The sequence below is a fragment of the Podarcis gaigeae genome (genome assembly GCF_964106915.1).
Source record: "Podarcis gaigeae genome assembly, chromosome: 3".
NCBI classification, from domain to species: Eukaryota; Metazoa; Chordata; class Lepidosauria; order Squamata; family Lacertidae; genus Podarcis; species Podarcis gaigeae.
In genome coordinates this window covers 6,222,436-6,248,862 of record NC_139680.1, presented here as the reverse complement: position 1 = coordinate 6,248,862, position 26,427 = coordinate 6,222,436, and the positions used below count along the sequence as shown (strand labels likewise).

General features: G+C 43.9%; 1 protein-coding gene and 1 long non-coding RNA gene across 2 annotated transcripts in view; both read right to left on the bottom strand.

Moving 5' to 3' along the window:
- Positions 1-26,427, bottom strand: part of LOC310840682 — a 173,717-nt gene that overhangs the window by 126,482 nt on the left and 20,808 nt on the right. Inside the window, exon 2 of the long non-coding RNA XR_014561992.1 lies at positions 22,539-22,633. This is a non-coding gene — a long non-coding RNA (uncharacterized lncRNA). The remainder of the gene's footprint in view (positions 1-22,538; positions 22,634-26,427) is intronic.
- The window catches only part of SLC1A4 (solute carrier family 1 member 4), a 308,345-nt gene continuing 305,671 nt past the window's right edge, over positions 23,754-26,427 (bottom strand). The window contains exon 10 of the mRNA XM_083730414.1: positions 23,754-23,816. The gene's annotated coding sequence lies outside the window, so the exon portion shown is untranslated. The remainder of the gene's footprint in view (positions 23,817-26,427) is intronic.

Here is a 26,427-nt window from a genome sequence, read left to right as displayed (position 1 = left end):
AGCCTGTTGATGCAAATTCAAATGAAAGCTCCCCCTGATGTCACCGGGGGTCATGCCATGGCCCTAGCCACCAGCAAGGGCGTCGTGCAGGATCCACGGCCGCTGGATTCCTTTACCGGAATACCCATAAAGTGGAGGGGTAGGCGATGGCCACACACTGCCCTCCAATACACAAACATATTCCAATGCCTAACCGCCAATACCTAAAAGTTGTGAGGATTTGCTATGAGGTAGGCAAAAAGCCAAGTGGCCGGTGCCAATTTGCCAGTTGGGTAAAAATTCCTACCAGGTCCCTTGGACAACCAAGGCGACCAACCATAGGTCCATAGCAAGGTCAAGAACCAAGCAAAAAACTAGAGGGAGAGTGGGTGGGTGATCCGACGAAAAACAGCAGCGTAATGAGGGGAAAACGCTGCCGTGGCCGCATTTGAGTGGCTAAACCCCGCCCCAAGCCTCCTCCCGATTGGATGGCAGCCAGGGGGTGCGGCGTGGCAGCAGGGACAGCAGGGCAGGGGCCGGAACGCCCCCTGCCAAACGCGGGGAACGGCTCCCGCTCACAACTCCTCCCCGCTGGGAGGAGGAGCGGCTTTGTCATCCATGCCAACGTATCAGCCAGTGAGGAGTCGCTTTGTGTGGAGGGAGGCCATATACAGTAGCAACTGGCCTCCACAGGCTGGCCTTTCTTATATTGCAGTGCAAAAGCGTTGAGAAAGCCCTATAGGGTTAAACGCACTAGGCAATTTCCAGTTGTTTTAGCAATTTGACAAGACGTTCAGGGCTGAAGACTCGGTACAAATTGCCTTTCCATTTTCACACCACAAAACCAGCTTGACTGGGCTTTAGAATGACATGAAAGGGATTAGGTGCTATCTAGCCGATACCTGTTGCATCATGAGATTGCCATAGTTCACCACCTTGCAGAGTTACATGAAGAATGTGCAGAGGTAGTCAGGTGTGCGGTAATAAGATCTCTTCTTTTTTTAAAAAAAAGGAAAAGGAAAAGAAAAATGATGTGGTTTCATTCTGATTAGGGAACAGTAGAATAGGGTACTTGAATTTGCTGCTCAAAGCATTACATTCCTTGTAGCTGCCTAAACCACAGCAGGAATGTCACCTCTAATCCCATTGATTAGCTGCTATAATGACTCAAGGGGTGTGAGCCATAATAACAAGACTTTGCACGCAAGATCCCACATGAGAATACCTGATTGAGGAGGGAGAGAGATATGCACCTGGCAGAAGATCTTATTTGGGAATAGATATTCTTCTCACCATGTCCTGAACATTGCAAGAGATTTGGTAAATCACACACATAAATGTGAATTCTACTTATTTACAAACAGGATAACTGATATTAGCATTATATGCACAGAATCCTAGGAGTGATTTTCTATTTAAATGCCGCAGCAAACTGATTTTAACCTTGCTGCTTTCAACAGTTAACTAGTAGTTCCAACTAATGGTTGATTGGGCTGAAACATTTTCTGAATTTAAAGATTAATTTGTATTTAAAAAATCTCTATATCTGCTTTTTGCAGATGGGAAATTGATGTATTAGAGCATAATTCTATATATGTCTACTCAGAAGAAGGCCTATTCAACAAAGCTTGCTCCCAGCCTCAGGATTCCCACCAAAGTCACATGCACACTGCCCCATAAGTTTGATGTGCTTCACTTTTAACAAAGGAAACATCTAAGTTAGTACTGTTTTCTAATCAGTGTGAATTAGCTCATTTTAGTTAGGGACATTTGTTGGCAACCTTGCCAACAAAGGTCCGTATAGTTAAAGCTATGGTTTTCCCAGTAGTGATGTATGGAAGTGAGAGCTGGACCATAAAGAAGGCTGATCGCCGAAGAATGGATGCTTTTGAATTCTGGTGCTGGAGGAGACTCTTGAGAGTCCCATGGACTGCAAGAAGATCAAACCTCTCCATTCTGAAGGAAATCAGCCCTGAGCGCTCACTGGAAGGACAGATCCTGAAGCTGAGGCTCCAATACTTTGGCCACCTCATGAGAAGAGAAGACTCCCTGGAAAAGACCCTGATGTTGGGAAAGATGGAGGGCACAAGGAGAAGGGGATGACAGAGGATGAGATGGTTGGATAGTGTTCTCGAAGCTACCAGCATGAGTTTGACCAAACTGCGGGAGGCAGTGGAAGACAGGAGTGCCTGGTCCATGGGGTCACGAGGAGTCGGACACGACTAAATGACTAAACAACAACAAGTTAGGGACATGAACTAATTGAACCAGGGCTTAAGCATATCCGGTGCCGTGGTGCAAAGATCCCTCCGCCGCCGCCCCCCGCCCCCCGTTTCCCAGAGTTGCCAACCTTTTTACGGCACTGCCAGCAGCTTTGTGGGGCTGGAGGAGGCGGGTAGCAGCTGGAGGGCAGCTTCTCCGGCAGTGAAGAAGCGGAGGCTCTGGGCACGGCGCTGCTTCAGCGAGGCGGGCAAGGGCGGCGAGCTGATGCCAGGAGGTGCCACGCCCAGCCTCTGCCTTTTCCCTGGCACCCTCCAGAACTTGGCGACCTGCCGCCCTGCGCCACTAACCTTTATGGGCAAGATGCCCCTGAATTGAACTTCCATACTGACTTAAATCCACAGCCAAGTGGAGAAATAATATGTACCTCAAATTACGGAAATAATCAAAGAAGTAAATTTAGTTTTATGAAAAGTCCTGTTAATTTGTCAACTGAGAAGTGAACAATATACCAAAGGAAAATCACACATTATCTCAGTTCATCAAGGAAATCAATTAATTAGTTGATTTAAATCCTTTTTTCACATGGATTTTTTGGAGTTAGCCGACCTGACCGGAAGAGTCCACAACTAGAAAGAGGAGGAGTATCAAGAGGAATGGAAGAAATTTAAAGATTATTTAGTTAAATACGTTAAGATAACTTAAATAGAATTACTTGTGAGTAACAGATTGGCCTAGGATTTAAATATGTGATATTGTAGAATACTATGGATGAAAGTCAAAATGAAAAGAAAGAAGGAAAGATGTCAATCGACCAAATAAATTTTATATGAAAATAGTTTTGGAAAACTGCTACAATGATTTATATGGAAACTCAGCCAGGGGGATTTGAGGAAGTCACCGAACAATGATAACAAAAGTCGGATTATTACAGTCAGGATAAATGTTTGTTTGTTGTTTATGTTTTGTGTTATGTTTTTCTTGTTTGTTGATATGTCTGTTATAAATTTGGAATACCAATAAATTTATTTTTTTAAATAAATACTTTTTTCACAGCATCAAAATCTTGACACGGCTGAATTTTTGCAACATTGAATGTGAGAAGTCCGCTTGCCCCCTTTTCGTGGTGCAACAGCATTGTGGGACGGCCAGCGCCTCCCTCCCCAACATTGGAGCTTCGGCTTGAAATCCTGGCTTGAAATCCGGCTCCATGCCAGCCTGCTGAATTGGCCAGTGGCAGACTGGCTCAGAGGGCAGGGCACACTCCAGGGGTGGGCCTGATGGACCAGTCAGGCCTCCCTCAGGTCCACTGCCAGACTGCCAAAGAAAATAAGAGTCTGCGGGGGGTGAAATCACTTCCAAGCTGTTTCAGCTAAAGGAAAAGGGGCCCCTGACCGTTAGGTCCAGTCGTGGCCGACTCTGGGGTTGCGGCGCTCATCTTGCTTTACTGGCCAAGGGAACCGGCGTTTGTCCGCAGACAGTTTTTCCGGTTCATGTGGTCAGCATGACTAAGCCTCATCTGGCGAAACCAGAGCAGCGCACAGAAACGCCGTTTACCTTCCCACCCGAGTGGTACCCATTTATCTACTTGCACTTTGACGTGCTTTCGAACTGCTAGGTTGGCAGGAGCAGGGACTCACTCCGTCATGGGGATTCGAACTGCCGACCTTCTGATCAGCAAGTCCTAGGCTCTGTGGTTTAACCCACAGCGCCACCCACGTCCCTTTCAAGCTGTTTATTTTACTATAATGCTGTAAACCTTTTTTAAAAATATGCTTTCAATTAATCCAAGAATTGAAATTTATTTTTTTTCCTTGCTCCGTTAGCACAAGAAATGTTAAGTCTAGTTTCCTAAAGAATGTAACTGATATATGACTTAATCAACTACCTTTCCCACTCTGTACTCTACTGAATATCCGGGGGGGGGGGGTTTCAACCCTCACCCCGGTAATTAAAGGGACTTGGCAACCAGGTGATTTATTGCTAATGAATCTTGCTGTTTCTTTAATTACACGGTCACTTTTAGCCACCGTTCCAGTTTACCAACATAAATTTTGCCTTTTGGTGGCTAAACAAAGTTAAAGCAGTAATAAATCCGGCCCACCATGTACACTTGGTTAAATCTTTAGCCAACATAAATACAAAAATGCCTTTTGCTTTGACATACTTGGTGTAATGACATCATACTTTTCCAAAGAGGACCATCATGGGCCAAGCCCAAACCATAACACAATCCCCCTCCGATGAATCAAATTGCAGCAGTCTAGACTTTCTTGCAATGATTGTTCAATTCGCTGGCTTCCCTTCCTCCCTACTCTCAAGTGACCACATTATAAAATCATCTACATGTTGAACTACATTTTGCATTTTCTGTGCGATTACCTTTTGGCAGGAAAAATATCCCTCTTCTATTCACCCGGCTGGAATGTTTTGAAAGTTTACTGAAAACTCGCATTTTGGCAGTTTAGGGCCAGCCTTATTATCCTCTCCCCCAGTTTATGTCTGGAAGAAGCAAAGGGGAGGCAGAGGGAATGAGTGCAGGAGGCAGGCAGTACAGGCACCCCTGGTTGCTCAGAACAGCATGGCTCAGAGGCCTAAAGAGGGACAGTTCTGCTCTTTTACAGCTTGTCTGCAACAGGGACATGATACAGCTGTGCATTTGCTCTGTTTAAACAAGCCAGTTGGATTTTAAACCAGGCGGGACGAACGTCCTAAAGGCGTGGAGGATGCAGAAGAGCCTCTGAGTGGGTGCAGTTTGACATCTGCTACGTAAGAGCAAGAGTGGCTTGAAGGGAGCGGGCAGGCGAGCTGGGAAAGAGGATCCAGGCAACATTTTATCATGTCTGTTTCCAGTGGATGTTAGGAAGTTGTTATGTATTAAGCTTGGATCCTAGAACAATAGGCAGGTAGGATCCTAGAATGCAACAACTGCTTGGCTTGCAGGAGAAGGCCAATCAGGCTCCAGGAGGAAGTTAATCAGCCTATAAGGCTAGTAGGATCCTAGAATGAACAACTGATTGGCCTGCAGGAGAAGACCAATCAGGCTCCAGGAGGGAAGCAGAATCAGCCAATCAGATGGGACTCATTGTGTAAATAATATATGTAAAAGCCTGAGGTTTGGGGGGAAATTTAATCACTGTTTTACAAGCTGCAATAAAGAACATGAAATCACTGCAGGACTCCGAGTATATTTCAGAGGTTAAGTCTGAAAATCCAGAAAGTTCTCTCTTACACCTAGCATCCCAGAATTGGACGGGTTTTACTTTCAAATCTAGATCAGAATGGGTGAGCTTGACCTGAGAATGCACTAAAGTCAAACACTAAAAAAATGGTCAAAGGGGCTGCAGACTCAACTCTTGAAGTTATGTTCCTTTGCCTGATATGCCTGATGATCCCTTCCCTCAAGAAGGATGTGATCTATTGAAGTGTTAGGCAAATGGGGGGCTTCAGATGATGAAAGGGCCATAGCTCACTGGGGCAGAAGGCCCAGGTTAAATCCCAGACACCTCCAAGGCTGTCTGAAATCCTGGAGGGCTGCTGCCCGTGAGTCAGTATAAGGCCACTTCCTATGCGAGGATGATAGTTGTGGTCTGTTTCTTAATTATCCTCCTGTCTATCCTCTCCTCTGGCAGGAACTGACACTCGCCAGTCTCCAAACCCCATCATTCTCTGAGGGAAATGTAAGGTATCTGGAACTGAAATGGGGTGGGAACCTACCTGGAAGAAAAATACCTGAGGGACATACAAAAAAGGTTATGTCCAAATGCAAAATTCTTGTGGATTTTGCAGTAAAAAAATAATAATAACGTAAAAAAGGGCATTAGAGCCCTGAAGAGTCCAGTTTTGGGATCTAAATGCTCTAAGTAAACATGAAAACTCTGGAGGGTTACCTCATGGGTGATACTCTCATCCTATTATTATTATTATTATTATTATTATTATTATTATTATTATTATTATTATCATTGTTGATCACAAATAAAATATAATGGGTAAGGAATATGCAGCCTAATCCTATGCATGCTCACTAAATGTGCATAAGGTTGCTGCCACAATATTCATTAAGGATAATTGAATTACCAGTTCTACTTTAAAGTGAATTATCTTCAAACCGCATAATGGAAATAACATGATTTTGGGGAAATTAGCAAATGGATGGGGTTGGAGACTTAAAACAGAGCAAGAGGACTGGAAAGAAAAACAAGACCTAGGAAGAGAATATATAAATAAAGGTTTAAATTTAATTATATCCAAATGCATTTAATTTTTTGTTTTGACTAGGCATCTTGGATGGTTTGGAGAAACAATTTGTTAACAAATATGCAGCTCCACTCTGCTGAGATTGCTAGAAAACTTCACACACACACACAAATGCCCGCGCGCGCACACACACAGAGGGTGTGTATGAGAAAGAATGTTTTAGGATCAATCAAAATGTGCATTAGTAGAGAAGGCAAAAGGCTGAGGTCCACTTCATGCCATTACAGAGCAGACTAAACAAACCTGACCAGCACGATAACCTCCAGAACAATCATAAATAAAACTGAAAACCCAGGATAGGGTAAGCAGCCACCATGAGACTTTTAAGGCCTGGCCACGGCATGTCAATGACAGGGTCTCTCTGAAAAGCAGCCAAAGGCTGATGTTGTATATGTGAATAATTTCCTCAAGAATCCAGGGGGAAAGGCAGTGCTTCTTTTCTATATGAAATTAATGACATCCTGGGTATTTACTGGCTGGCTCCTATGTAAAACATTGGAAAATGCATCACTGAAGAATATTGTCACATTTAGCAACTCCCCCTGAAATTTCCCATTAATTGGAATACCTTAATAGCATGGAGGGAGAGAGTTATCCACCTGGCACAAATCTCTCTGCCCAGAAAACATCTCAGTCACAAATCACTTTAAGAGCTCAACAAATTCCAGAGGAAAATACAAATTCTAAGAAGGGTGGTGTGGAATAAGGGGTGTTAAGGTTCCTTTGAAGTCATCACCACAACAGAAGCACCTCTTTTTGAAGGAGCATAAACTCACAGCCACAATGTTGAAAATCCAAGTGGACAACACCTAATTGCTTATTTCACCGTATAGCTCTATTTTGATGGTTCAGGACTGCTAGCAAAGGCTGCACTTTAGTCTAAGCCACGTGGAGATGTTCCTCTGTGGGGACTGGTTCGCTTCACACTTGCAGCTCAACCAGTTAAAATGGGGGCAGTCGAAAGTGTGTTTAGTGCATAACTGGAGTCTTGGGAGAAGCAGATAGTTTAGAGTTGGAGTGTGGAACCCCAGATCCAGGGGCAAAAAGCAGCCCTCTAACCCTCTCTATCCAGTCCTCAGAACACTCCCCAGGCCAGGCACCCTCCCCAGAACACACACCTCATTGGCTTCATTCTTTGTGTGCTTCTGCCTGGCTGGAATGCATCCTTGAACTGTGATCCTGCCTCTTGCTTGCCTGAACAGACGATGGGGGGGTATGTATGTAGAAATCTCTGGCTTTTGTGTGGTTTCGATGTAAGCTACAAAGGTCAGAGTCACATCCATTGCCCTGCTGATAGGAGTGAGCCAGCAGTAAATCCCACTGAGCAAGCTGGAGTTAACTCTTTATTAGCAAAAACAGGATCTGCGCAGGAGTGTCATGCCTCATGAGCACAGCAACTTATCTCTGGCAGTTCTTGCTCCCATAAAGCAGTTGCTTGGGTTGAAGATTCTCACCTCCCCACAACTGCCTAAGTCTCCTCTCCTCCAGGGCTTACCCCAAACAATCAGAGACTGCACCTGTGTGAAGCTAAATTATCCACTGTTTTTGCCCCTCCATGCCTCTCCTGCTTCTAGGTGGGCGGGCAAGCGGGCAGGGGGAGCTCATTGTAGCAGGAGTGGGAGACACCTGCCTCTCTTCAGCGGCCAGACTCATCTCTGCCTCTTGGTCTCCCTCCTCTCCTGCTTCAGCTACTGCCCCTGATTCCGGACTTCTTTCTGCCACAGACTCTTCCTGCTCACTAAGCCCTGTTACCAGAGCTGTCTTAAGCATATGCGGTGCCGGGGTGCAAAGATCCACCCAGTGGGCCCCCAGTTGCCCAGTCCCAGACGCGCAGGAGGGGAGACAGCTGGCCGGCCTCCTCAGTGTCTCGCTGGTTCGGTCCCCCCTGAACTCGTGACACAGAAGAGCCCGCAGCAGAAGAGCCCATCACAGCACTCCAACTGACAGACGGGCTTCTCCCCAGACTCAATTCTTGGGCCCCGGACTCTTGGCACCCGGGCGCCCCTGAGAGCCCGGCGCCCGGGTGCCCCACACCCCTAGCACCTATGGGTAAGATGGCCCTGCCTGTTACCTCTTCATCACCCGACACCTCCTCTACTCAGTCTTCTCTCTCTTCGCCCTGTGACGACCCATCATCATCTCACCACCTCTCCCCAGGCTCTGAGCCTTCTTCCCTCAGAAGTTCCCTAGCTGGTTCCTCCCACCATTCCTCTGCATCCAACCAGTCTGTGACACCTGCCCACCCCACCCCCACTTTTTGACGCTGCACCTCCACCTCTAGCATGTGGCTCCAAGAAGGTTGTCCATGAGGGAATGTGGGTCTTGGACCAAAACAAGGTTCCCAGCCTGTGGTTTAGAGTACATGCCCCCAAAAAGTGACTTTACTTCCTATCACATCCTCTGAGGCTACTGAAGATACTTCAGCCTTTCAACCTTAGCAGCAAACCACACAAAGGACCAGTGTGTACCTGTACTCTTCGCTGCCTAAGCTGCATTCAGACAACACTTGATACTGTTTTCCTGATGTTTCGTTGCCTGATAACTGCCATCTTTTATGTGAACTTTCACGCAACATAAAAGCCATTACTGGGAAACCGGTGGAATCTAGTAGATGTTTAGCACTCATTTCAGTGTTATTTATTTCCAGACAACAATCTGTTTACAGCCCTACTAACCCAGAAAAATGTGGGAGTTTTGCATTGTAATTTCATGTGATGAAATTTCAGGTGGTATCCCAGCATATACTTATTTCCCAACATTTAAAATTTAGCATGACGTGGCAGTATATTGCTCAAAAAGCCACAGTTCCAAAACACAACAGGTAATGCAATGTAAACGGAACATAAGAATCTGGGGTTGAAGCGCTACTATTATTATCAGGAAAATTAACGACAATCCCCACTTTTGAATGCACCCACAGTCTCTCATTTCTTTTTGTTTTAATAATATTTATTAAAGTTTTTAAAGTTAATACAAAAAAAGAAAATCAAAAAGAAAAAAAGAAAAAATAACAAAAAATACAAAGTAGTTAAAAACACATAAAGTTCACAATACTTATTTTTCATTAACATATTTCCCCAACCTCCTCATACCTCCAAGAAGGTATAGAAATCGATAAGGATTTGCTGAACTAACAATTTGAACTGGAATAGAAAAAAAGTCTCTCATTTCTTTCCATCCTTTCCAGACTGCTGGTTTCTCCCGTGCTTCCAAATAATCAAAATGCATAGGCAAGAAGGAAATTTGCTTGCTGTAACGTGCAACAAGATAGACTGCTTCTATATAACCTGGCTGTGCACATGGAATTTGGGTTTTCCTCTGTTGCAGAAGTGCCCTTAATAACTCTGATCCCCATTCGAATGGGTCAGTGAGGCCCAAGGACCATACATACACTGTACATACACAGAGAGCCATTATAGATAAAATATTACACAGCAGTCCCTGTAAACCACATCTCCGACATAAATCACTTCCATCATACATCATTCCTAGCCTAAATGTCTCTTAAAAAATCCTTTCCTTCACAGTCTCACCCCCTTGGGAGAATTAAGTTGTGCACATTGCATGGAAAGAGGACCACAGTCTGGGCCGCTACAGCCTACTAATTGAAAACCTCGTCAGAAAGAGAAGGAAGTGGGGAAAACGTCTGGCAGGCCCACAGTCCTTTCCTGCAGCACTTGCTCCCCTATGAATGGCAGCATTGCGGACTTTCCAGCGGTTCACTGATCAAGCCATCACTGCCTTGGTGATTGTGGCACAACATGTTCTTCCTTATTATAATGAAGGGAAAATGGGATGTCAATAGTAACAGCCCTGACTCATGTTCCTATCTCAAGGAGCAGGACATGGGGCAATAGCAATATTTGCCATTTTATTTAGTAGTACATGCTGAAAGTGTTGTGCATGCACTGTGGTGATATCGGGTATCGTGTGCAAGCAGGCTTCCGTTCATACAACACAATGCTGCGTTCCCTTCCTCCCCCATGTAGCCTTGACATCTCCTCTAGGGGGTCGTCCAATCCTCCAGAGCAGATTTTGCAGTAGGGTGGACAGAGGCATACCTAGGTACCCTCGTGCCCTTGGCAAAGAGTGCCCCCCCATCCTTTGTGCCCTTGGCAAGGAGATGTATCAGGAGCACCTCCACAGCCAAGAGAGACTATATAGACAAGAAACTCAAAAGGTTTGCTTTTCGTTATCTTTTGTGCTCCACCAGTGACTTCCTCCGTGGCCGTCAGGGTCAGATCTGCTCTGTTCCTCCCCTCCGCCTCCTCTTCTCTTGTTCTGCCTGCCTTCCTGCCTTCGTTCTTGCGTTCACTATCTTCCTTTCTGCCTCCTCCCTCCAATTGCTGGACTCCAATTCCCAACAGCTCCAGCCAACATGTCCAATAGGAAGGGCAGTGGTGGAGAAACCCTCTCCAATTGCTGGACTCCAATTCCCAACAGCTCCAGCCAACATGTCCAATAGGAAGGGCAGTGGTGGAGAAACCCTCTCCAATTGCTGGACTCCAATTCCCAACAGCTCCAGCCAACATGTCCAATAGGAAGGGCAGTGGTGGAGAAACCCTCTCCAGCACCTGGGGCAGCGCAGCCTGTACGGTCTGTGCATGTGCGGCATCCCGTGCATGTGCATTCCATATGGAGTGCCACACATGCACAGTCTGTACGGGCTGCCGTTCTCACACGGTGACCATACGGACTGCGAGCGCCCTTGGCCGCTCAACAGCTGGGGGGAGGCAGGGACCATCTTGTCACCCATTCCAGAGTGGCACCCGGGGTGACCCACCCCCTCCGCCCCACTTCCTACGCCACTGAGGAAGGGATGGCGAAAGCTGGAGTCCAGCAACATCTGGGAGGTCCCAGAGGTTCTCCATCGCTGGTTTAGATAATGCAATATTGATATAGTGATTTTAGAAAAATGGGGGAAGCATCTTCCATGAGCCCCACCACCTACCTTTCTTTAAACCAGATTACAGTACCCGTTTCTCTCTCTCTCTCTCTCTCTCTCTCTCTCTCTCCAATTTCCTGCCCCTTCCACTGTCATTTTGTTTCACAATGCTTTGTTTAAATAACTTAACATTTACACACACACACACACCTCTGCAAAAATAAACATTTCTGGAGCAAATGAGCTGGAGGGCCTTGAAAATCGCCAGCCTGTGGGGTCTGATCCAGATCAGAACCCCGATAGCAGTTTAGAGGAGGGCTTTAACTGTTTTCCCCTCACTCTGGGCCTAGTCAAGATTGGGAAGCCCACACCTGCGGATCGCATTACCAAAAAAGGTCTCCTTTTTAAAGCTGCCTCCACAGCATTTTTAATACTAAACCTGCTTTTAGATTCACTTTTCAGTGAAGTATCAGTGAAATGGAAATTGACAGAAATCGTTGGACAAGCTTTGCATTGGTTAGATTAGGAGCACATCAGTAATTGGCTTGCATAATACTGCTTTAAAATGACATGTGGCAGAGTTTTGCAGACCTTTTCCAGCTGACGAATTCCTTTACTTCAATAAATTATCGCAAACAGGAGTGGCAGGATGAAGCCCTGCGGTTAGAAGAGGCCCCATAAAAATGATGAACAAATTGCCTGATATAAAATGCCTACATTATGAAAACCGCTGTTATTTTGCAACGGTTAATGAGGATAATGACTAATATATTCAGAGGAGACGTGACAGCTGTCTGTATATTTTTAGGAGTATATATTTTTAGCTGCCAGTTACTGTTCATCCAAATGCATTAGTTATGAAATTCAACAGAAGCACTACAAAGAAGTGGAAAGAGGCAGGCAGAAATCAGTCCGAATCTGTACCATTTCTCCTCTGGTCATGCCCTTTTCAGCTTAATGCTCAAAAGTGTCCCTAAACCTCAGTTTATGAGACACCGTGGAGACAAATTGTTATTATTCATTTGAAACAGAGCAGAATCTTAACTTGCACACAGCAGCATATTGTGCTAAGATGCAGCAAGTCTTATTCTGCATTTTAAATAATCTAATAATTTACTGACCAAGAAGGGCTTATAGCTGTTAAAGAATATATTTGGGTGATGCTTACACTGAAACCCTCAAGATATGCAAGATAAACTCCATTTTTTAAAATAAGATAGAAGAAACCCATTAAATCTTTTAACAGATGTTTCTCAAGTTTAGAAGATTAAGAGAGATTTCACCATCAAAAATCAAAGAAAATATTGTTTGACCTTTTTTTTAAAAAAAAGGATAAAACACAAAGCTCTAAACAAGCCAAAAGTCCACTTTGACAGCTGCATCTGACTGAATTGATGAGGTGCTATTGATGTTTGGATTAAACTATGCTTCTGTGATCAAGTACTCAAACATAGGATAAAAGAGGAATATATTCTTTAATCCTACCAACTAATTTTGTGGAGGCAACAGTTACAAGAAGCCACTGTTAAAGAGCAAATGTTGAAAGTGGTAAAGTTTTTGCTTATTGACAAAGCTATTTTTATTTCATTAATTCGCCAAGTATACTATTGGCACTTAAACACTAACGGGAGGAAATCTATACAGGCTACAAAGTTTCATATATATAAATCTCTGAAAAGCTGGAACGTTATTACAGGCAAGATCAATAGGGTTTCATTAGGAAGCGACAGGAAGAGGCAATTCCAGAATATAAAGGGAGAGAGGGAGAAAGACGATTCCAGCATGGTAGAAGAAATATTTGAATGGTGGCTCCCCAGTCCATAGCTCAGGTCTCTTCATCACGGTACTACAATAGCTCTTGAGATCTAATGGATTTGAGGGTGGGCACTTCCAGGGCTGGTGAGTTGGTAGCATAGATGGGGATAACCATTGACTGCTTTCAAAGAGTAAAAACAGCATGGACCTACTTCTCCAATTGCTTCTTGAGAATCAGTTGAAGCAACTTTATAAGATCCAGCATTGGTTATTCAGTGTTCAAACGTTTAGGAATTAAATGCAGTTTGTTGTTACAAAAGGAAGTGCTTTCAGACAAGCTGGTTGCTGATCTAATACTGGGAGTGAGCTACACTTTCCATCCTAACTTTTTCATCTTAAATGGCTCAGCTCATACAGGCAAGTTCTTGATCCCTTCAAGCACACACGCATTTGCTTGGCTTTATGTCTCTGCATAGTTCATTGAGTTTGATAGACTTCTGGAAGAACAGCAAAAAATTAAACAGTATCCAAGTAACTACTTGCAGCAACAGGCCTAGAAAGCTCCCTCCTTCCCCCCCCCCTTCCTCCTGCATTATGGAAATGATACACAGAATATCTGGAACAGAACCCGCGGTTTGGCTTTGGTGTGGGGTTTTGAATTTCAAGCCTTGCAAACAGCACCCTCGTTACTAAAATATATCTGCTAAGATAGCAAAACCAAAACCAAAAGAAAAAGAAATGAGAGTCATAACGATGAGCCAGGGCTGCTGCGAACAATTTCTACAACTGGGCTGTGCAAACAAAGAGAGATCTTGCCATTACATGTGTATTCAGGCAACTGGAGTGGTTTTAATCTGTGCGTTGCTATGGTGGCGACTTTGCAAACAAACTGAAAGGAATTATGGGTCGGTACTTCAGTAACTGTGACAAAACTTTCCTCACCACAATGCTGGGAATATGGTCTAATTGTCCCATGTAAACACACTTTGATTTGTTTACCTCGGTGTCAAATTAACTTCAAATATGTAACAACAGTTACTGATTTGGTATGGTATACAATATTGCCAGCGACTGCTTGCATTGGTGTGTATTTGTGTATGTGTAGTACATGTGTGTACAGCAACTTTTGCGGTTTCCAAATTTCAGAAAGTGTTTCCACCGTGCGCAGTGAATGCTAAACAGAGAAACACATATGTATCTTATTTAAAAGCAAATTATTTCCAAGGAATTGTGCTGTAATCCAACCTTTTTCACCCTTCCCCTACTCCCCTTCTACACAGTAGAAGATGGAATAAGTTTTTAGGGGATTAATAACTCATAACCACTCAAAATAAATTACTATGTGGGTGCAGAACTTAAATCTGATCCTGTTCTGGCTTTTTATCGACATCACTTGGAATGCACAAAAAGACACAACTCGGTTGATTAAGAGTAATACCAAACAACTGGGAAATAATTGTGCTTCTACAGCCTCAAGCTTTACCATTTCCCAATGTTCTTGGATTATATGACACCAGACTGCTTATTGCACTGAATGATAGAGTTGCTTCACATGGCCGGCAGCGAAGCAGTAGCTGCTTGAAGGCTTACTCTCCTGCAGCAATTCAGAAGTCCAGGAAAGGGGAGGGGTAATAAAACTGAACTTATGAAACTGACTAGAAATCTCCATGGATAACAAACTCTGGGAAGCAGCTGGTTCCACTCTGACCTGTGTGCTTTCAGCAGAACACCTTGAACACCCTGCTTGGGTTATTCCCATAGGTTGGCCATTTGAAAGCAGGATGTTGGAGTAGCTTATGTATCTTTGCCAGGTTCTCTGGTCACATATAGATGTTCTCCATGGAGGCAAACAGTATCTGAGGGAGATCTCTATAGATGTCCTTGTGAATGCATTGTAGAGTTGGAAGAAACAGCAAGGATCCTCTAATCCAATCTCCTGCAATGCAGGAATCTCAGCTAAGCATCCATGACAGCTGGCCATCCAGTCTCTGCTTAAAAACCTCAAAGGAAAGAGAGTCCATCACCACCTGGGGGATTCCTTTCCACTGTCAAAAGAAAGTTCTTCCTGATGTTTAGTCAAATTCTCCTTTCTTGCAGCTTGAATCCATTAGTTCAGGACCTACCATCAAGAACAGAAGAAAACAAGCTTGCTCCATCTTCCATGTGACAGCCCTTGAGATATCTGAAAATGACTAACGTGTCTCCTCTCAGTCTCCTCTTCTGCAAGCTAAACATGCTCAACTCCCTCAATCGTTCCTCATAAGGCTGGGTTTCCAGACACATGGTTATCTTGGTTGCCCTCCTCTGCACACATTCCAGCTTGTCAACATCCTTCTTAGAATGTGGCGCCCAGAACTGGACACAGTATTCCAGGTGTAGTCTTACCAAGGCAAAATAGAACAATACTATTACGTCCCTTGATCTGAAGACTAGACTTCAGCTGATGCAGCCTAGAATACCATTAGTCTTTTTTCCCCTTCACTGATTCATGTCAACAAGACTTTTTCAACCTGTGGCAGGCACCATATGGTTAAGCCCTTTGTGGAAGGGCAGTAGCTCAGTGGTAGAGCATCTCTTTTGCATGCAGAAGGTCCCAGGTTCAATCACCAGCATCTCACGGAGAGCCACTGCCAATGAATGCCAACAGTATGGAGCTAGACACACCAATCGGCTGACTTGGTGCAAGGTTCCTAAACATCACTTTAAGTTATTTGCATGTATCCATAACCTGCTCATAATATTTAAGTACTTTATCTATCAATTGTGTTGGGGAGAAGGACGTTTCATTTGCCCTTATGAGGATTTGTCCATGACTAGTGGTCTAAACCACAGAGCCTAGGGCTTGCCGATCAGAAGGTCAGCGGTTCGAATCCCCGCAACGGGGTGAGCTCCCATTGCTCGGTCCCTGCTCCTGCCAACCTAGCAGTTCGAAAGCACGTCCAAGTGCAAGTAGATAAATAGGTACCGTTCCGGTGGGAAGGTAAACGGTGTTTCCGTGCGCTGCTCTGGTTCGCCATGGTGGCCACATGACCTGGAAGCTGTACGCCGGCTCCCTCGGCCAGTAAAGCAAGATGAGTGCTGCAACCCCACAGTCATCCATGACTGGACCTAACGGTCAGGGGCCCCTTTACCTTTACAGTGGTACCTTGGGTTAAGTACTTAATTCCAGAGGTCCGTACTTAACCTGAAACTGTTCTTAACCTGAAGCACCACTTTAGTTAATGGGGCCTCCTGCTGCCACTGCGCCGCCAGAGCATGATTTCTGTTCTCATCCTGAAGCAAAGTTCTTAACACTATTTCTGGGTTAGCGGAGTCTGTAACCTGAAGCGTATGTAACCTGAAGCGTATGTAACCCGAGGTACCATGTAGTATATAAAACCCACTGCAAGGCAGAAAGGAGAGAGGAAATCACTGCACATAAGAAGATGAGGGAATGTAAGAAGAGCACCGCTGAATCAGACCAAATGCTGATTTAGTCCAGCATCTTGTTCTCGCAGTAGCCAGCCAGATTCCAATGGGAAGACCACAAACAGGACCTGAGCGCAACAGCACTCTTCCCACTTGTGATTCCTCCCAGCAACTAGTATTCAGGGGCATCCTGCACCTGCAGGTGATATAGCCATCAATACTAGTAGACACTGATGGGGAACTCATGGGCCTGGACTCAAGGACAACAATCCTTTGACAGGGCAAGTGCAAAGTCATTTGGAATGAAATGTAAATCATGGTTAACCTCAAGTCTGGCAAGGAGGGGAGGAATCGCTCCATTTCAAAGGGAAGGAGGAAACACATAAAATTCTGTGATAAATCTGAAACAAACCTCTTAAGTGTTGATGAATTAACACCTCTAAAAACCTTACAGGAAGCTGTGGGCAGGTTAGCTTTACAACCTAATCCTATGCATGTTTAAAATTGGAGATTTTTTTCCTCTCATGTAAGCATGCATAAGTTTGCAACACAATTATCCTATTTAGCTCTGAATCACAAAATCCTGAAGTAGTATTAGTTGTCTATTATTTGTTTGAAGGTGTTCCTCCACCCCGGCCTTCAATCTGCTGTGATCCATGGGCTCCAAATGATATATTGATTGCAGACCTAAAATGGTGAACACTAAACTACCAAGTTACTTTTCTGACACCTTTTGAACAGCCACTGAGTGGATCAGCCATGTACACTATTATTGGAAAAGAAAGACAGATCCCTAGAAAGAAATGGTATCAGATTGCCCATAGCCTAGCTGGCAGGGTCAGTACAAATTACTGTACTGAGATTCAAAAACCCAACATAACAGGTAAGGATTTCTATTTCTGCACCTTCAGTACAGTTAATTTGTAACTGACAGGATCTGACAAGCGTCCCACTGGAAAAAATTACCTCCACTCATGTGCCTCAAACCCCATGAGAATATCAAGGCTACCAGCAGGTAAAATGGCGCTAAGATCTTTATGCCTGAAGGTACAATCAGATGAAGCAAATGTATCCAGAAAACAGCATGTGGTACGAATAAGAGGGAGCCACTTCTGCCCTGTGTCGTTGCGGCATGGAAGCTTCGCTTGGTCTTGATCCAGCCAAGTTAGGAAATCCTATAATTGAGCTAGCTGGTTCCTTTTGGATACAGTCAATGAGATGGTTTGCTGTTTGACATAACAGGATACATTTTCTTTATAAAAAAAAAACAACAACTAATTTATATAGCCCATTTCTATCATTCTGAACATGGGTGAGCTCTAAAGGCCAGGGAACTTAGGTTTTATAGGTTTGAGTAAATGATAAATGATAAATGATAAATACTGGAGCAGTTTCCAACCTATCTTGTTAGGTTGATTTGGGAAAACTCTAATAAAAGCATTAGAGAAGGGTTGTCAACATATTTTAATGAGATCCGTAGGAAAATGCCAGGCAATGTGAACCAAATGATGCAATGCACTGTCTTAGTTCACAGAACACTGGAGCAGTTAGGCTGCTACATGTGGCTTGATCCAATGGCACAGTAAAATAATAATAATTTTATTATTTATACCCCACCCATCTGGCTGGGTTGCTCCAGCCACTCTGGGTGGCTTTCAACACATAAAAAACACAATAAAACATCAAACATTAAAAACTTCCCGATACAGGGCTGCCTTCAGATGTCTTCAGAAAGTCCTGTAGTACTTTATCTCCTTGACATCTGATGAGAGGGTGTTCCACAGGGTGGGTACAACTACCAAGAAGGCCCTCTGCCTGGTTCCCTGCAGCCTCACTTCTCACAGTGAGGTAACCACTAGAAGGCCCTCGGAGCTGGACCTCAGTGTCCGGGCTGAACGATGGGGGTGGAGACACTCCTTCAGGTATACTGGACCAAGGCCATTTAGGGCTTTAACGGTCAGCACCAACACATTGAATTGTGCTCAGAAACACTCTGGGAGTCAGTGTAGATCCTTTAGGACCGGTATTATCTGGTATGCTTGCTACAAGTGATTCCAACAATCAAACACGGTTTGATCACATCTACTCATGTCTAACCATGTCTCCTCAGAAGAAAGTCCTATAGAGTGCAATAAGGCCTACTCTCAGGGAAGAGTGTTAGGACAGCAGCCTCCATCATTTAAGGATGACATAAGCAAGTGTCATGGAGGATAAGGCTAGACCAGGCATAGGCAAACTCGGCCCTACAGATGTTTTGGGACTACAATTCCCATCATCCCTGACCACTGGTCCTGTTAGCTAGGGATCATGGGAGTTGTAGGCTAAAAACATCTGGAGTTTGCTTATGCCTGGACAAATTTATGGAGGGTAAGGCCTCCTTATACCTGGGGAACACAAGTGAGGTGAGTGCTGTTGCACTCAGGTCCTTCTTGTAGACTTCGCACAGGCTGCCAGACTAGAAGGACCTTTGGGCAGAAGCAGCTCCTTCCACATTCTAGTTCTTAAGAAACTGCATAACAAAGGACAGACTCTGGCAGGGAACCAGAGCTGCTGAAGACTTGTGAAAATGCAGCCTGTAGGAGGAAATACAAATAGACCTGTTATCAAATACTTCATATTTTCATCTCTAAGGAGAATGGTTTCTTGGGAAATGGCATCCAGGACAACATTCAGCATTCCTAACCTGCTTCAGAGTTGTGATATATACAGTGGTACCTCGGGTTGAGTACTTAATTCGTTCCAGAGGTCCATTCTTAACCTGAAACTGTTCTTAACCTGAAGCACCACTGTAGCTAATGGGGCCTCCGGCTGCTGCTTCTGCGCCACTGGAGCACGATTTCTGTTATCATCCTGAAGCAAAGTTCTTAACCCGAGGTAATATTTCTGGGTTAGCGGAGTCTGTAACCTGAAGCGTATGTAACCTGAGGTACCACTGAACATACATATCATTTCCTCGCCATTCACCTCGGTGGAAGAGGCAGTTAGAGCGCTTATTGGTTGTTGTGATAGAATGGATGAGGGTCAATAAACTGAGCACCTACACAATTGCTCATTCTTGCTAAACAACTATTCTTGCTATAATAAAAAAAAAACTACTGCCATACACCCTACAAACAATTTTGCGTCCTCCTGGTAGACTCTATGTTTGCCGACTCCTGGCAACTCCTGTGTTGTCTGATTATTTTGAAGGCCAGGTATGCTTCACACACCTTCTTGTGGGAATAATGGCTTTTGGGTTTGTCCCAGAGCATGTTGAAGGGAAGCTGTTCTCCATATCTATTCTAGCCAAGCCAACAAATTTGCTTCTCATTATTTTGCTATATAATGGTGTTTCTCCCTGTGAGTGAATTTGGGCTACACCTCAAGTTCTGTATTATTATCTGAACAGCTACATCATGTGTGCTGGGCCAGATTTGTCCCTTGTGGGGGTCCATTAAGTCAATGGTGTTGCATCAGGTCTGTGGGTAGTTTGACCGAGTTTATTTCTGTATTTGATACACATGGCAGCACTGATATCCAAAACATTGTGTCTTTTATTACAAACGTAAGTCTTGGTAACAGTATAACCCATGCAATGCACAGGCCATTTAAAACCTACAAAAATATAAAGAATCTGTGTTTGCCTGGAAGGCAATGGCAAAAATTCCATGAATGTAATAGGAGCAGGATCAGACCCTAGCACTTCTGGCCCTTTCAAGGGAAAGCTGCGTGATCGGCAAGAGGTAACATCCCCATCATGTTGACTCACTCATTTTGGCAGTACATAACATTTTATGAAACAGAGAATCGCTTTCCCTAAGCAATTACAATTTTGAGAGAGTTTTTAAGATGCTGGAAGGCCTTTGCGTTTCGAAGCCCACACAGCCAAGAGCAACTACAGCGTTGGGGCAGCTGTTCAATACTAAACCATAAGAAATAATTCAAACTTGATCACTGAACAAGTCAAACAGCTCAAGACAAAGCAATCCCTCCCTTCTATTTCTTTCCCAGCTTTTTTTTAAAAAAAGGTTTGTTTCTAAGTGACCGTTCTGTATCAAGCACAGCAAGCACAGGACTGCGAGCCCAAGCCTGAAGAGGAAGAGTACCTTTTAATACAAGTATGTAGAAGACAGAGACTGTGGTCCACCACTGGTGGACCACTGACCCAGTTTCTGGTTGGCTATCTAGTGGCTGCTGGTTACAAAGAATGCTAGGGTAGGTGGATTTTGCTCTGATCCAGTAATCCACTTTGTATGGTCTTACTCAGGGTCACATTCTTATGAGTTGCAGCGGTGGCAGGGAAGGGGTTAGTCTACGTGATGCCCTAATAAGGTAAAGGGACACCTGACCATTGGTCCAGTCACAGATGACTTTGGGGTTGTGGCGCTCATCTCGCTTTACTGGCCGAGGGAGCCGGCATACAGCTTCCGGGTCATGTGGCCAGCATGACCAAGCCGCTTCTGGCGAACCAGAGCAGCGCACGGAAACACCGTTTACCTTCCCGCCAGAGCAGTACCTATTTATCTACTTGCACTTTGACGTGCTTTCGAACTGCTAGGTTGGCAGGAGCAGGGACCGAGCAACGGGAGCTCACCCCGTCATCGGGATTCGAACTGCCGACCTTCTGATCGGCAAGCCCTAGGCTCTGTGGTTTAACCCACAGTGCAACCCACGTCCCGCGTGATGCCCTAGTCCCATCTAATTCCCATAGTCCTGGATCCAGCAAGGGTTATAATCTAATGGAGGACCCCATTAGCCAGGCAAGGACCACAGTTACCACCTAAGGAAGTGACTTTGGGCCAGAGAGCAAATGGGGCCTCCCTCCCTCACCTGGCTGGTACTGAGAAAGACAAAATCCAGAGCAGAGTGCTATGAGCTGGACTCGAAGCAGGCAGTAGCCAGAGAGTGGGAGTCATGCTTGGGTTATGCTAGAATCCAAGGCTGTGGCTCTCAAGACTGTGAGAAGAAACACTTGGGGTGTTAATGCTGTTAGCCCCTCCATTGAAGGCTCAGTTTGTATGTATGTGTAAATAAACTATGTATCATAAAGACACCACAGTCTCCACTGTCCCTCATTCCTAAATTATTGAGCACTTGGAACCCCCAAAATCTCACACTGCTGGGAGATTGGGGTGGCATGCAACTATATAGTACAGATCGGTTAGGTCTTAACTGATAAGAAATCCTGAGCATATACTCCTGTAAATTTTAAAATGATTTATAGACTACAGGATTTGTAATAAGCCAAGCAAGACTAAATGCAGCTCACCCATAAAAACATCAGAAGAGCACTACTGATGAATCAGGTCCACCTAGTCCAATCTCCTGTTTCCAGTTATGGCCAGCTAGATTTCCCAACAAGGCCACAAGCAGAGCATAAGGGCCCTGCCCCCCCATGGTTTTCTCCTCTGCCTCTGAACCTGGACGTATCAGTGGGGTATTATGGTCAATATCCTGTCAGAGCTGAGCAACAGGCAGCTGTTAGAGGGTCAGTACTGAGGAAGAAATCAGCGAATCAGAGCCAAGGAAGACACGGAAACATACCAAAAAGCCAGGAAGACCATTTTGCTTAGGTGAGGTCCAAGCACAAATGAACACAGAGCCCAAAGATGGAGTTACCTTTAGAAGGACAACCCAGCCCAACCGGCTACCCTCCTCTTTCTCTCCAAACAGTGGTGAAGCGGCTAGTGATATTCTCACCTCAGCCCACTAGCTAGTTCAGGTATGCCCCCACTCAGATCCAGCGCTCTCCATGTGCAGCAATTGTTGCACTTGATGAAACGATTGTAAGGATTGTTGTGATAAAATATGTGAAATGCTCTGAACACTTGAAATTCATAAATGCTAGATATTATTATGAACTAAGCATTATATTGCTTAGTTTTAACTGGAGGAATGCAAAGGGTTAACCACAATAGGGTGAGACTCACAATTATACCTTTTTGTGCGAAAGAGACACCAAAGAAGACTCAAGGCATTGAGGGGGGCTGTCAACAGGTACTCCACACACACACACACACACACACACACAATCAAGAAAGGCAATTCTTACCTTGACTGATTCCTCCCTCTAACGGTCAGCATGGAGAATGTGTATATATTACACCCTTTGGGGTAGGAGTGGGATTTCTCGCCCCAGAAATGCAACTACAAAAAAGGATAAACAGGAAATGTTAATCAGCCTATAAATTCACCTCCGTTAGTACTGATAAGTGACAGTTTTGGCTCTTCAGCTAGGAATCCTGCCATTTTTACTATCAAACAAGCTAAGAATAACTGAGCTGGAATATTTGACTGTGCTCCAGAGAACATTGTTAATTAGGCTCTCTGTTGCTGATTTTGACCAGGTCGAACATTCTTTTAGACGTCCAGCCAAGTGAACAAAATTTATTTTGTACAAAAGCAAGATGAAAAGGCATATATTTGCAGGCTTTACTAAAGTGTTGGGCAATTCAATTATTATTATTATATACTTCTGGACCCCAGAAGTATTTTTTATTCTGTATTTCACATAATGAAATGAATTTAAAGAAGTTAACAATATATACAATATATATATTGTTAACTTCTTTAAATTCATTTCATTATGTGAAATACAGAATAAAAAATACTTCTGGGGTCCAGGCATGAGCACTTTGAAGCAGTTTGAATGTGGTTAGTTATAAAATCCACCCTTTTCTGTCTTTTCATCCTCTCATCATTTCTTGCATTGACTGTTACAACGTTCTTGCAGTGTCTTCCTGCCTTTTGCCTCAGTCTTGGATTCTTCACCTCACCTAATCTAGTCTGCATGTCATTCTGATTATGTTACAGTGGTACCTCAGGTTACATACGCTTCAGGTTACACACTCCACTAACCCAGAAATAGTGCTTCAGGTTAAGAACTTTGCTTCAAGATCATAGCTGTCAACTTACAGATTTGAAAATAAGGGACCAGCAGCCAAAATAAGGGATCAACAATTACTTTGATAAAATACATATTTTGTTGCGTGCAAATAGCACATATTCAACACAAAAAAACAGCAACAATTTGTTATTGATAAAGGACAGCTGGAAATAGAAAGGCCCTCATTACCTTCAGTAGCTTATTTAAGGGACATCATCAATAAGGGACAGCAGCGGGACATGGCGCTGGGATAAGGGACTGTCCCGCCAAATAAGGGACGCTTGACAGCTATGTTCAGGATGAGAACAGAAATCGGGCTCCGGTGGCACGGCAGCTGCGGGAGGCCCCATTAGCTAAAGTGGTGCTTCAGGTTAAGAACAGTTTCAGGTTAAGAATGGACCTGTGGAATGAATTAAGTACTTAACCCGAGGTACCACTGTACTTCTCTTTCCAGTTCCCTACAGTGGCTCCCTCTTTCTTCTCATATCCTATTTGAACTGCTTCTTCTCAATGTTTTCATTCACTTTTCCCTGTTTAACTCTCCTTCCTCAGAGTGAGCAAAAGTTTAAAGCTGCTATAATTTCATTAAACTTACAAAATCAGTTAGATATACTACTTAGCTGATTGGCCCTTTTAGCCCAACTTAGAAACAATCACCAGTTTTGTGCCTACTCGCAACAAAAGGTATCCCACACAAAATAGTGTGATTGCTGGGCTCTTTCTCTGGCACTGCAGAAATGGCACAGCTCTTCTGATAGCTTCCTCCTCCTTCTAGTACAGTACAGTGGTACCTCGGGTTGGATTATTTTGATTGTTGTTAGCCGCCCTGAGCCCAGCTTCGGCTGGGGAGGGCGGGATATAAATAAAATTTATTATTATTTATTATTATTATTATTATTATTACAGACGCTTCAGGTTACATACGCTTCAGGTTACAGACTTCACTAACCCAGAAATAGTGCTTCAGGTTAAGAACTTTGCTTCAGGATGAGAACAGAAATCGTGCTCAGGCGGCACGGCGGCAGGGGGAGGCCCCATTAACTAAAGTGGTGCTTCAGGTTAAGAACAGACCTCCGGAACGAATTAAGTACTTAACCTGAGGTACCACTGTATTATCATTACTGCTACTACCAATACAACTACGTTGCCAGAGAACACCAGCTGCCTCCATTTGGCACTCCCTTGGTTACCTTAGCTCAAACATTTCCATTTTGTCTGGTTGGTGAGATCTAACAAGTTAGAACAAAATGCACTTGAACAATTACTGCCAAAGACTTCTATTGACACTGATAAGGGAGTGTCTCCACCCTCTATACATTAACAATTTTGGAATATCCCATACTAATGTTCTGTCTTCCTTCATTTCCTAATCTTAAAATCATATGAGAGACACTGGAGACATGTGGACCAGTTCTACCCCAGTTGGACAGCTGAATGCTTGCAGTACAAACAAAGCCTCCTCTACTTCATGCCATTTAGGATCATCATCATCATCATCATCATCATCATTTTATTTGTATGACACCTTTCCATAGTTAAAACCATTCTCAAGGCAGCTTACAACATGACAAGATTTACATAATTACTAAAGTAGCCATAAATAATAAATAAAGCACATCAAATAAAACAATAAATAAAGCAATAAAGTACACACCATCCTAGTCACTGCATATCATTCTAATTGTGTGGGGAATTTGAATATCCAAATAGGATTTGTTGGTTTTGGAGAGCCCTGAGATGTTGCGTGTCCTTTACGAGAAGTACTTTTAATGCTATTCTAGGCTGCATCAATAGAAGCATAGTGTCCAGGTCAAGGGAAGTAATAGTACCACTCTATTCTGTCTTAGTCAGACCACACCTGGAATCCTGTGTCCAATTCTGGTCACCACAATTTAGGAAAGATGTTGACAAGCTGGAACGTGTGCAGAGGAGGGCAACCAAGATGATCAAGGGTCTGGAAACCAAGCCTTATGAGGAACGGTTGAAGGAGCTGGGTATGTTTAGCCTGGGAAAGAGAATATAATAGCCATCTTCAAATATCTCAAGGGGTGTCATATGTCTCATCAGCCTCTTTGAGCATCTTTGAGTAGAGGCCGGTGGTCAGATTGAGTCATAGTGACTCAATCACCCTAACCCCAGATGCATCAAGGTTATTACTCAAGGTTATTACTCGGGATTACTCAGGGTGGCTTCATACTTCACAGTTTTCATTTTTACCTTCATCACACATACTATAAAAATATATAACTTGCCTACATTTTGACTTCATATGCCTCCATTGTCTCCTGGCAATGCCAACAATAAAAATATATAATGTGTGGTTCCCAAAACACATTTGAAATGAGTACATGGTACAGAAGTTACTGACAGAGTAGCTTGCTGTGTTTAACAGACTGACCCCTCTTCTCTTTGATCATGCCACAGCCAACTGAAATCCTAAAACTTCTTCCTAACATGAACTCTGGCATTGTCTTCTGACTATCAGTCTTAGAACCCAGGGAAGGGCTGTGTTCCATTTGCTAGCTGGCCCATCTCCCTGTGTTTGTTCTCTGTGAATGGCCCATCTCTCAGGTGATTTCCTGAACACAGGGAGCTGAATCCAGCTATTAAGGCCCTGACTCTCCAAGCAATGATTACATTCTAAGACTTACTAGATCCAGGAATTACAGGTGTCTGACACCCACAAATTTATAACATTATTCTTTGGCAATCCTTATAAGGATGTTTGGGCATGATTTCAGGTTTTCATTAGCCTCCTTTTCTTATCCCCATCAGTACATTTGGTTTTTTAATATATATAGTGAGAAATGCACAGGCAGTAACTGTGGGCAAGTTGCATATTTTCTCTCCCCCTCTTTCATTCCTCAACCCCAGAGATACTGGTGCTACATTTTCACAAAGCAGAAACAAGGAGGAAATATTTCCCACTATTTCACTTTAGGAATAGGGACAGATAGTCAAATCTGATAGTCGGAATCTTATCAGTATCAGGTAGAAGAACATAATTTTAGCTTTAAGCTGGTGCTACATTAAAACAAAATACTGTAAAAAAAGA